Source organism: Notothenia rossii (genome assembly GCF_949606895.1).
Source record: "Notothenia rossii genome assembly, chromosome: 7".
Taxonomy (NCBI): Eukaryota; Metazoa; Chordata; class Actinopteri; order Perciformes; family Nototheniidae; genus Notothenia; species Notothenia rossii.
Window position 1 is genome coordinate 55,736,182 of NC_136905.1, and position 11,320 is coordinate 55,747,501.

Sequence of the window (11,320 nt, forward strand, 5' to 3'; positions counted from 1 at the left end):
AAAACCAATGCAAATTCTCCATAGGATTTTGGAAAATAGCTTGAAATAAAGTCTGTGGTTGACACACATTTAAGAGAGGGATCACGTTTTGTTCAGCCGGATAATCTCCACATGTCAACCCTACTTTTATAATTTCTGAATCATAAATCTAGTCGCCAAAAGCGAAATGCTAACGTTATGCTATAAACGAACTACAAGCCAGTACAGCAGCAGGGTCGCACGACTTCAACGTCACGCCAACTTAAGATCGTTTCAACTGACTTGCACTGAAACTGCACTTTGAACACTTTAAATATATTAACATTTTAAACATTTGTTTAATGTATACCACGTTTATCTAGGCCCTTTTTGTTTTGTTTTATGTATACATGTCACACTGTGGGAAACGATATTTCGATATTTCTGGATGTATAACACATGTCGAATTTTTGACAATAAAGCTGAATTTGACTTTCGCATGCTCGCATATTTTAACAAAGCTTTTCATTTTAGCCACACTGAATTTAACTAGAAGTCATGGCTGTGTCAATTACCAGTCTGATATCGTTTTACAAAGATGACAAGAAGAGTGTAGACAGAGGAGAGAACCACTACAAGTCAGGACACGTAACATTGCAGCCTAGATGAAGGTGTGCTTACCGGTGTTGTCAGGGCTAGCATGAGGGACAAGGTTTATAGTGTCGGTGAGTAGTGATAGCAAGAGTACCGTTAACCTAGAGTTAATTTATTCACATTAATTCCCCATCAACAAATCAATTGTATGTGTCACATGAAATCTTTATTAGGCAAGGCAAGGCAAGTTTATTTATATAGCACTTTTCAACACAAGGCAATTCAAAGTGCTTTACAAAAAATGAAAGACATTAAGAAAATGGCATTTAAAATCAGTCATTAAAAAGAAAAGCTAATAAAATAAACATTAAAAGAAAAAATACATGGATAAAAGTTACAGTGCAGTCTAAGATATGAATAGTTCAATTAAAAGCAGCGACAAAAAGAAAAGTCTTCAGCCTGGATTTAAAAGTAGTAAGAGTTACAGCGGACCTGCAGGTTTCTGGGAGTTTGTTCCAGATATTTGGAGCATAATAACTGAATGCTGCTTCTCCATGTTTAGTTCTGACTCTGGGGACAGAAAGCTGACCAGTCCCTGAAGACCTGAGAGATCTGGATGGTTCATAATTTAGCAGGAGGTCAGAAATGTATTTTGGGCCTAAACCATTCAGTGCTTTATAAACAGCAGCAGTATTTTTAAATCTATTCTTTGACACACAGGAAGCCAGTGTAAAGACTTCAGAACAGGAGTGATGTGATCCACTTTCTTAGTGTTAGTGAAGAACCAGAGTAAAGACTTCAGAACAGGAGTGATGTGATCCTCTTTCTTAGTGTTAGTGAGGAATCGAGCAGCGGTGTTCTGAATCAGCTGCAGCTTTCTAATAGATGTTTTAGTGAGACCTGTGAAGACACCATTGCAGTAGTCCAGTCTACTGAAGACAAAAGCATGGACACGTTTTTCCAAATCCTGCTGTGACATTAGTCTTTTAATCCTAGATATGTTCTTTAGGTGATAATAGGCTGATTTAGTAACTGTTTTAATATGACTGTTGAAACCAACAACTAATTTAACCCGCTCACAAGAGAGCCCACCTCCGAAGATCGTGACTGGCTGAGGGACAGACTCGGGGGCAGGTTTTCAGGAATTTCTTGGCTTCTCTCCCTCGAGCCAGAAGAGGAACACTGCAGCTTGGAAACACTTACTGTTCCTGAAATTATCAAATCTGTTGGGCATCAGGGACCTGAGGCAATTGTGGCAAGCATGGCATTGTCTGAGGAGCAACAGAGGGCAATTCAGGTGGCTACCACTGGTCAGCGAACCAACCCAAACTGGCATTTGTTCAGGAAAGGAAGGTTGACTGCCAGCAACTTTGGAGCTGTCCTGAGGTCAAAGCGTGTGACTGCTTCCTTTATTGCCAGGGTGCGAGGGCAACAACAGGCCATTGATGGTGTTTTGTCTGTACAGTGGGGGACTATGAATGAATGTGAGGGCGTCAGGGCATTCACCACTGCAACCCAGATGCAGGTCCATGAGTCAGATTTGTGGCTCTCCCTATCAGGATTGTTGGGGGCATCTCCAGATGGTCTGGTAGGGTCTTCCGCTGTGCTGGAGATAAAGTGTCCCTACGGAGCCAGGGAAATGACAATTAGCGAAGCATTGCAAATCAAGGGCTTCTGTGTCAGTAAGGAAGGAGAAACATTCAGCCTGCGTGAGGAACATCCTTACTGGCACCAAGTGCAAGGTCAGCTTCACCTCACTGCAAGAAAGAAGAAGAAATAAAAAAATTGTGAATTTTTTTTAATTTACATTTACTCGCCTTTGCAATGTTGTGGTTGTTAGAGTGTTAGGTTTCCTGTCAGCTCGTCTGTTGGGAAGATATAAAATATTAGTTTCATGGAAGTCACACCGTCACATATAAGAGCATTAAGACATACAGTACATAGGCTAAAACAAAACATCTAAAGATATAACCTTGCACTTCGATAAGTCTCGGGAACATTTTCACTATTTTGACATTTTTATAGATGAAAATTGAACTAAGAAATAAATGGTAGATTAATTCATATTCAAAATAGGTGTCAGCTGCTACACTAATTATAATAGTTATATTTCTTAATTAATTAAGATAAGATATTACTGTATTGATCCCAATTTGGGAAATGTTTGTGTTGCAGCAGCCTAACAAGAAAAACAAAATATAAGTTATTATATATACAAAAGTATGTGAGGGATGGAATATTAAATTGAATATAAATGTAAAATGTACATGTGATTTTACGTCCAAGAGAAGCTATGGAGCCGAGAGTTCTCTGCCAGCCAGAGGTGATTTTTTATTAGTTCAATATGTCAAACTGATTTCCCTGACTACAATCTTTAGTTACATGGTGAAACGTTATGCTGCTTGTACTAATTAGACTTATCATATAAGCCACACAGGTTTTAATAGGATGTATTCATTATCTTTACTTATGTTGCGGTCTTTTCAGCAGCGCCATCTCTAAAACGGCGATACAGTCACTACCCATCATTTACATTTCACCGTGACATGGACAAAAATGTAACGTCAGCTTACCTCATGACACGAATCCAGACTCCCCTTTGGAAAACATCGGCCGGGAAACGATAGAACAAGCACGTTTCATGCGAAGACCTGTGGCTGCAACCCGGAGCAAAGCAACAAACCATTGCGTAGCTAACTACTAGCGCTAGCTTTAGCTAACGTTAGCTAACGAAACGAACTGCAGAGTAAAATTGGAAAACACTGGTAATTAATCATTCTATAATTTGTAAAACTACGGTGTTAAAAACGACAATTTCAAAAATGCAGATTCTAATGGTCAGATATAGATATACAGATCCTAAAGATATGCAGGTACTTGCTTTCAAGAAGAACACAGGGGAAAACAAACTTAGCGGGAGTGTTTACGTGTTCGGCGTAATGACGTAAAACGGCCTCGACAATTTCTGTAGTCCTATTCAGCCACTCGGTAACAACCATCGTTTTTCAGACACGTAAACTCTTCAAAAATCCCCAGTGGGGTCACTGCTGATGTATTTAATGTCGTAGAACAAAACGTGATTTATCTCTTAAATTTGTGTCAACCACAGACCTTATTTCGAGCTATTTTCCAAAACCCTATGGAAAAAATGCATTGCTTTTTGAGGAAGGAACCGGAAGTGCTAAAAATGCTAACTTACTTCCGGGTTTTATGACGCGTCACTGCGGTTCTCTATAGCAGTGGTTCCCAAACGGTGTGCCGCGGCACACTGGTGTGCCGTGAGGCAAGTCCAGGTGTGCCGTGGGATTTTGTGACAAACATACGTTATTATTGCAATATACAACTACACAAAAATAATTATTTTTTTATTTACTATATCAGTACTTTGTATGCACACATTTCATAATACAGAGGCAAACTCTATACCTAAAAACGATTATTTAAAAAATAATCCTCACAGAACCCCGTATTCCGCTGTTAACGCAGTTGCGCAGGTGGGATTTATAAGACTGTGACACATCAAAGGCTGAAGGACAATATTAAAACTGAGAAACAAGCAAGCGGGAAAATGGAGCGCTTTCTTGTGCGGAGCAAACCAGCAACCACCAGTGTAGAGACTGCCGACAACCCACCACCGAAAGAGAAGAGGAAAAAAACTGTCAGCAGACAGTACCATGACAGTTATCTGTCTTATGGCTTCATTTGGACCGGGGATGTGAACAATCCTCAGCCCGAATGCGTCGTCTGTCGGGAGAAGTTAGCTAATGCTAACATGGTTCCAAGCAAGCTGAAGAGGCACTTGGAAACCAAACATCCCGCCCATGTTCACAGTAACTTGGACTACTTCAGAAGAGCGCGGGATCTGAACCAGAGGCAGCAAGGACGTTTGTTGGATTCTGTGAAAGTGTCTGATAAGGCAATGGAGGCGAGTTACATGCTAGCGGAGCTCATTGCAAAGCAGAAGAAGCCTCACACAATAGCGGAGACACTCATCCTCCCTGCTTGCAAAATACTTGCAGGTGTCATGCTGGGTCCAGATGCCGCAAATGAGCTATCGAAAGTGCCGTCGTCTGATAATACGATCAAAAGAAGAATCGACGACATGTCCGAAGACATTGAGGAACATTTGGCAGAGAAACTGCAGGCGAGCGGCAGATTTTCCCTCCAAATAGATGAATCTACGGACATCAGTGGGGCTGCCCAACTTCTGGCAAACGTCAGATATGTTGATGCTGACTCCATCAAAGAGACATTTTTATTCTGCAAAGAAATGGAAAGCCACACCACGGGAGAGGAAATATTCAGGGTAACTAATGACTATTTTAAAGAGAACAGTCTGACCTGGAATATGTGCGTCGGTCTTTGCACAGATGGTGCGGCGAGCATGACGGGGAGAGTGAAAGGATTCATTGCTAAGGTGAGGGCACAAAACCCACATATCGTGACAAACCACTGCATTCTGCACCGAGAGGCATTGGTTGCCAAAACCATGCCCCCGGAGTTGACTGAGGTGCTGAATCAGGCCGTGCAGATGGTGAATTACATAAAATCAAGGCCCCTGAAATCTCGCCTCTTCTCCCAGCTGTGCGCCGAGATGGGAGCCGACCACCAAAGCCTGATCCTGCACACAGAGGTACGTTGGCTGTCACGGGGGAAAGTCCTATCCCGTCTTTATGAGCTTCGGGAACAGCTTTTGGAGTTTTCAGGTGAAAACGCTGTCCCACATAAAGACAAGCTCGCGGATGAGAGGTGGTGCGCCAGGCTGGCTTACCTCGCAGACATATTTGGGCATCTGAACGAGTTAAACGCCAAGCTTCAGGGAAGGAATGAAAACATTTTATCGTCCACAGATAAGATTCGGGGGTTTATGGGCAAACTTCTCCTGTGGCAGGAGGCTTTGGAGCAGGGCTCCATGGACATGTTCCCGCTGACATCAGCTGCACCGCAGGCAGCTAAGGAGCGCGCTGTGTATGCGGAACACCTTCAGACCTTAAAAGAGAAGTTTGAGCAGTATTTTCCACGTGTGGCTGACATCGAGGACTATGACTGGATCCAAGACCCATTCCACCAGGAATCCTCCACAGAGAAGCTCTCCATGAAAGAGAGAGAGGAGTGCGCAGAGCTCCGTGTGGACCGCACACTGAAACTCAAATTCAGTGAGCTCCCACTGGATCAGTTTTGGTTGGCTTCTGCATCGGAGTACCCAAGCATCTCCCACCACGCGATTGAGCAACTACTTCATTTTCCCACTACCTACCTGTGTGAGCTGGCGTTCTCTACTCTGACTTATATGAAGAACAACAGCAGGTCACGGCTGTCTGTTGAACAGGACTTGCGAGTTGCCCTCTCTTCAGTGCCACCGAGGATTAAAAAAATCTGCGCGCCCCGACAGGCACATGTATCCCATTAATCTGTAAATAGGCAAATTTTAAAATAGCACATGTTTCAATGCTGATTGGTGAAATGTTATATTCATAATTTGTAGTTCAGGACCATGTTTCCTTGCATTGACAGTTCTCTGTGCTGAGTTTCTGCTGAGTTTCCGTTGCCTCATTTTTTATTTTGTGACCTGTCTGGTTTAAATGAGTGTGTTGCTGCTTTGATGAAGCCTAATTTGCTAAAGTTTAATAAATTATATAATATATATATTATATATATATATATAATATATATATATATATTTATATTTATAAATTAATTTTAAAATGTTTTCGTTAATAAATATTTCATTAGTAATATAGTTGTCTTTGTCACATTTTATTTGCCATTAGTAAATAAGTATGCACATTTACAGATATTTTACATGATATGAGTGATAACACGTGTTATAAGGGCTATTTTAGGGTAGGTGTGCCTTGAGATTTTTACTTGTCCTTTGGTGTGCCTTGGGCACAAAAAGTTTGGGAACCACTGCTCTATAGCATCCCTCACCTATGATCCCTCCTCACATGCTCTCACTCGCTACCAGAAAGTGCGGTCAGAGCGTTTGGAGGCAGGACCAAACCATTACATGAAAATAGAGAGGGGTGTACTGAGGCTTTGGATAATTAACTTTTGGAAGAAAAAAAGTTAAATGTATCGTAAGTTTAGTGAGTACATTATCAATATAACGTTATATTAATGTTAATTATTGATGATTGATGAAAGGTTACTAAAACATTTTTTCTTAATGTTCTAAAAATGTTTGCGGCCCCTGTCAGTCAAGGGCCCTTAGAATCGTCCTAACTTTTCACCCCATTACGGCGCCCCTGAGTAGATGCAGTGTTACTGCTGACGATAAGGGCTGGTTGTTTTAACCATTTTCTGATGTCCATCATTGACTGCTGTCTAAGCACCTTGCAGATGATGAATGTGCAGCGGCACAGGTACAGCGCACCTGACATAATAATGTTTCTCACACTTTAAATTGACCAAATAAATGCAGCAGACAATGTTATTTAACCACAATTACAATTTAAACTATATTCTTATTCTTCTCATTATTATTACTACTATTATTGTTATTATATATGTAATATTTTTAACTTTTAATTAAAAAAAAAAGTTCACTTAAAATTGTTCAAATGAGGGTGCATAACGACTCAACCCTTATGCACCCCCGTAGAACCGGGTCTGTTGTCAACCATCACGCCCCGGTACGAAGTTATTATGGCTGGCAAACTATGGCGTTATACAATGAAACATGTTGAGAATAGAAAATGCTATTGAGCATCAGAAAGTTCTCTGAAGTTCGTGGCGGGCCATTTGAATCACGATTTGAATGCATTAATAACAGGATAGAAATGCAATTTTTGGTAATTAGTGGTCAACAAAGGTTTTGATTTGCAATATGTATACAACATATCGATATGTGTAGGCCTATGTAGTTACATCAATGTGTTTTTTTTTTTTTTTTAAGTAAAATGTGCTAATATTTGAGGTTTAAAAAAGATAAAATAACAAGTACTTTATTGATACCAATTGGGGAAATGTTTACGCTGCAGCAGCAAAAGACAAGGCATTGTTCGAAATGTAATGTAAACATCTTAAATAGAAATAACATAGCATTACAAAAAGTAGAAGATATACATAGACAGTGTGAACAGCTATCTTACCTGTTAACATATACAGTTTAGGCTAACGTTGCCTTGGTTTCAGAGCCTGTTGCTGTTGTTTATTGCTTTGAATTCTTTAAAACAAATATTATCTTCTTAAACTTGTATGGTAGTCAAGAACATCACATCCTAATGTTTATTGATATATTTAGAGGGAGGGAAGGAAGGTTTCAAAATTCAGATTATAATTATTTCTACCATTTCTTTAATTCATGGTGGTTTCAGTAATCCCTTGGTAATTGAGGACATAAGTAATCTAAATGACTAATGTAATCTTTATGACTTTCAGAAAGGACAGGAGACCCACAGGTGCCTATCAATGATTGTCAACTGACAGCACAATGAGTCAAAGGGCTAGCAGCAGCAGCATGATGATGTTAAATGTGTTGTTTTAGGAACATCCATGTAAATAAATGGAATTGAATAAACATTGAATAGCATGCGTGCAGTTTGTCTGTGCCTTTTCCTCCGTGTTGTCCTGGCATATAGTCTCCCCCATGGTTTGCTGTGCTGCCTGGGGATGCCCCAATCTCTCAGAGAAAGGAGTATGAATGTATGGCTTCCCCACTGACACAGAGAGGAGGAAAGAATGGCTGGCTCAAGTCAGCAGGAGCAATTTAACTATCACAAAAGACAAAACAGCAACAACAACATGTGAGGTAATCATATTTTTCACAAAACAAAGACCACACCATTGGGAAGCTTAATGTCTGTTTAATAAAAATAAGGAACAGGGAGAGGCTTGCAAAACTCTGGGAGTTGAGACTCAAGTGCAGGGTGAGGGTCTCATTGCAGGTCTTCAAGCTCCATTGAATCCCCCTGGGGTTCTTGTGCTGAAAGAGGGAGACAAAGACAGGATAAATGGTTAGATACATCTATATAGCAACCTAGGATGGGACATTGCTGATCTATTTGAAACTTACCGTGTGTTTTCACTCTCACTTAAAAACGACACTGTGTCTCAGGGGATCTTAATATTTAAGAACCTATTAATGTGTTATACCAGATTAACGGAAATAATCTCAGCTAACTGACGATACAAACCATTTTTACCAAAACAAAACACAAGTCTCATAAGAAGCATCTAAATGACCCCTTAGCGAAAAATGCTAACGGACATTGGCACAGAACTCAAGATAAAAGTACCCTTATTACTTATCGTAGCTGCACATACAAGATATCCGATTAAAGCTGAAGTTCCACAGATTATTTAGGTATATAGTATCATCACTGAGTGATCCGAACTCGCGACAGGGGAAGCAAACACAGACATCACAACACGTACCTTTACGGAGCTTCTAGGAAGATCGTCTCACCGTAGCTGTCAATCTGATCAAAAGACGTGTTCAATGGCATTAAAACGAGAAAAAACGCGGCTGAATCGGTTAATCCATAGGTTTTTAACGTCTCTGTATAAAAAAGTTATTTCATGTATAATCCATAATTCATTTTTTATGTAAAAATCAGAGAGCAAAAGTTAGCTGCTAATGGTAGCCACCAGAGTGGCTGCTGCTTCCAGTCTTGGCTATGCGGCAGTCTAACACACACACATTAACAAATAAGAACTATGTGGGAGTTCTCCTCCATTCCATTGGCTCTGACGGTTAGAAAGAGATGTCACATGTCAAAATCCAGCAAGGGGGGCCAGAGATATGAAATATCCACCCAAATGGCCCCAGCTATTAAATCTGTCTAAAAAGGTCAAATATCACTTGTTTTGCATCAATCTTGATACAGGGTACTTATTATATGTTGTACTTTGGATTCCTAAAGCTTTTAGTCTACTAATTGAAGTATTATTTGAATTATTTGAAGGATTAAAGTAACGTGTTATGGCAGGAAAGTTCAATCTGGTATATTCATTTTAATGTCACCTCATATACAGAATGTGTGTTAAACTTGTGATTTCTGCATTGACTGACTTCTGCCTAGCAGATACCAAGAAGAGGCCCCTAGGGTCTCTCTGTTAATTATCAATAGTCCTTGCAATCAACAGGGGAATTCCCGGATACATTTTCAGATATAAGGCAGTTAAGAGCTTATCAATTAAATGTATTCATTCCTAGTAAGCAGACTTTGGGGTGAAGGGAAGTTCAGGGAAGCCATTAAGCGATAAGAACAATTAAACTTCTGTTAATCAACCAAAACTCATGACTGTCAGGGGACAGGACATTCGTACCTATAACAAGGGTCACTTCATAGAGAATATGTGTGTGTATTCCTTACTGTGATCATATGTCCTGTATAATCATTTATCAACTATTCCTGTATTGGTGTTTTATTTGATTCCTCTGTTTTTATTCTTTCATGTGTGGGTACTAGATGGCTACAAACATTGTGGAGAAATTAGCTTAAACATGTTTTATTACTCTATATGAAAAGGAAGCAGCTTTTATGACAGGGACGAGAGAGCTGGGGGAGGGGACATTCTTCTTGAGATTTTCAGCATGTCAATGATCAGGGAAATCTACTTGTTTTAAATAGATGTGTGTGGTTGATTACTTTGTATTAATAATAACAGTATGTGTAAAGGAAGCTGGAAATATGCAATGTGAAACCTTTTATTTGAAATAAAGATTCTGCAGGGAATATTCTTAAAGAACAATAGCTCAAGTGTCTGGAAGAGCTGCAGGCTAAATGAGTGTTCGGTACTTTTTAACTGCTTGAGATCAGAGCTGATGTTTTCCTCTTGTTATTATTGTTTGAGGTTAAGGTAACTCACATGTGTTATTTGTATTGTTACTTTTTATCATTAAAACAAGATTATTGTTTAACTTGCATTCTGGTGTTTCTTAATCCCTTCCTTTTTTACGAATTTACCCAGCTTACCAAACGACACGCGGAGACGAGGTTGGTTTTAAACATCCTCCGATCTCCAACATAACCTATCATCCAAGGTTAGTTTTCACTATAAGTACAAAATATTTTTGGGACGGACACTATAATTTAGAGTTTTTTACCATGTTCAATCTGAATTTTCTTTAACCTCTTAAGCACGAGGGTCCTCCCAGTGGAACCCTCCCCCCACCGTGTTTTTACGAGACTATGTCTCAGGTAGGGTGACCAGACGTCCCCGTTTTCCGGGGACAGTCCCCGTTTGTATTGCCCTGTCCCCGGTTGAAACTGTCCCCGGAAATGTCCCCGTTTTTTAATATATGTTAAAAACACATAGCAACGTGAAATAAAACGTTTCATGTCATGAAACACTGGGTAAACAGACTGTGGTCAAGCCAGCCCCCACTTTGGAAAACACAGTCAAGCCAGCCCGCACGTTGTATTGCGGTGCGCGAATATCGTATGCATTACGGTAGAGGCCTGTAAAAACTGCCTTCAAAATAAAAGCGTTTACTCGGTCAATAACAAATATACCTAAAAAACACACCAAACATATTCATATATACTGGATCTTAAATTAAGAAATATTTACTATATAATGTGATCAATAATAATTTAAAACAAACTACATATAACTACCACATTATAACTGAGTGAATGTAAAATGTAAGGATACAGTTAGGAGGACATATCTGACATTTCCACTGGGTGACTAATTTCAAATGATGTTGACACCATCTCACAACACTCCTAAAATAACATTACTTTCTGAGGCACAATTTAAAATGTATGCTGTTTAAAATCTCAAATTAGATCTATTGTCCATCTATATTTTGATT

General features: G+C 39.7%; 2 long non-coding RNA genes across 2 annotated transcripts in view; both read right to left on the reverse strand.

The window, feature by feature from the left end:
• The window catches only part of LOC307047230, a 69,638-nt gene that overhangs the window by 56,142 nt on the left and 2,176 nt on the right, over nucleotides 1-11,320 (reverse strand). The gene's annotated exons all lie outside the window — the stretch shown is intronic.
• On the reverse strand, nucleotides 1,741-3,766 carry LOC307013982. Its single transcript, XR_013801115.1, has 3 exons — nucleotides 3,126-3,766; nucleotides 2,370-2,417; nucleotides 1,741-2,175 (listed from the first exon to the last, which is right to left on the reverse strand). It is a non-coding gene; the product is annotated as an uncharacterized lncRNA (long non-coding RNA).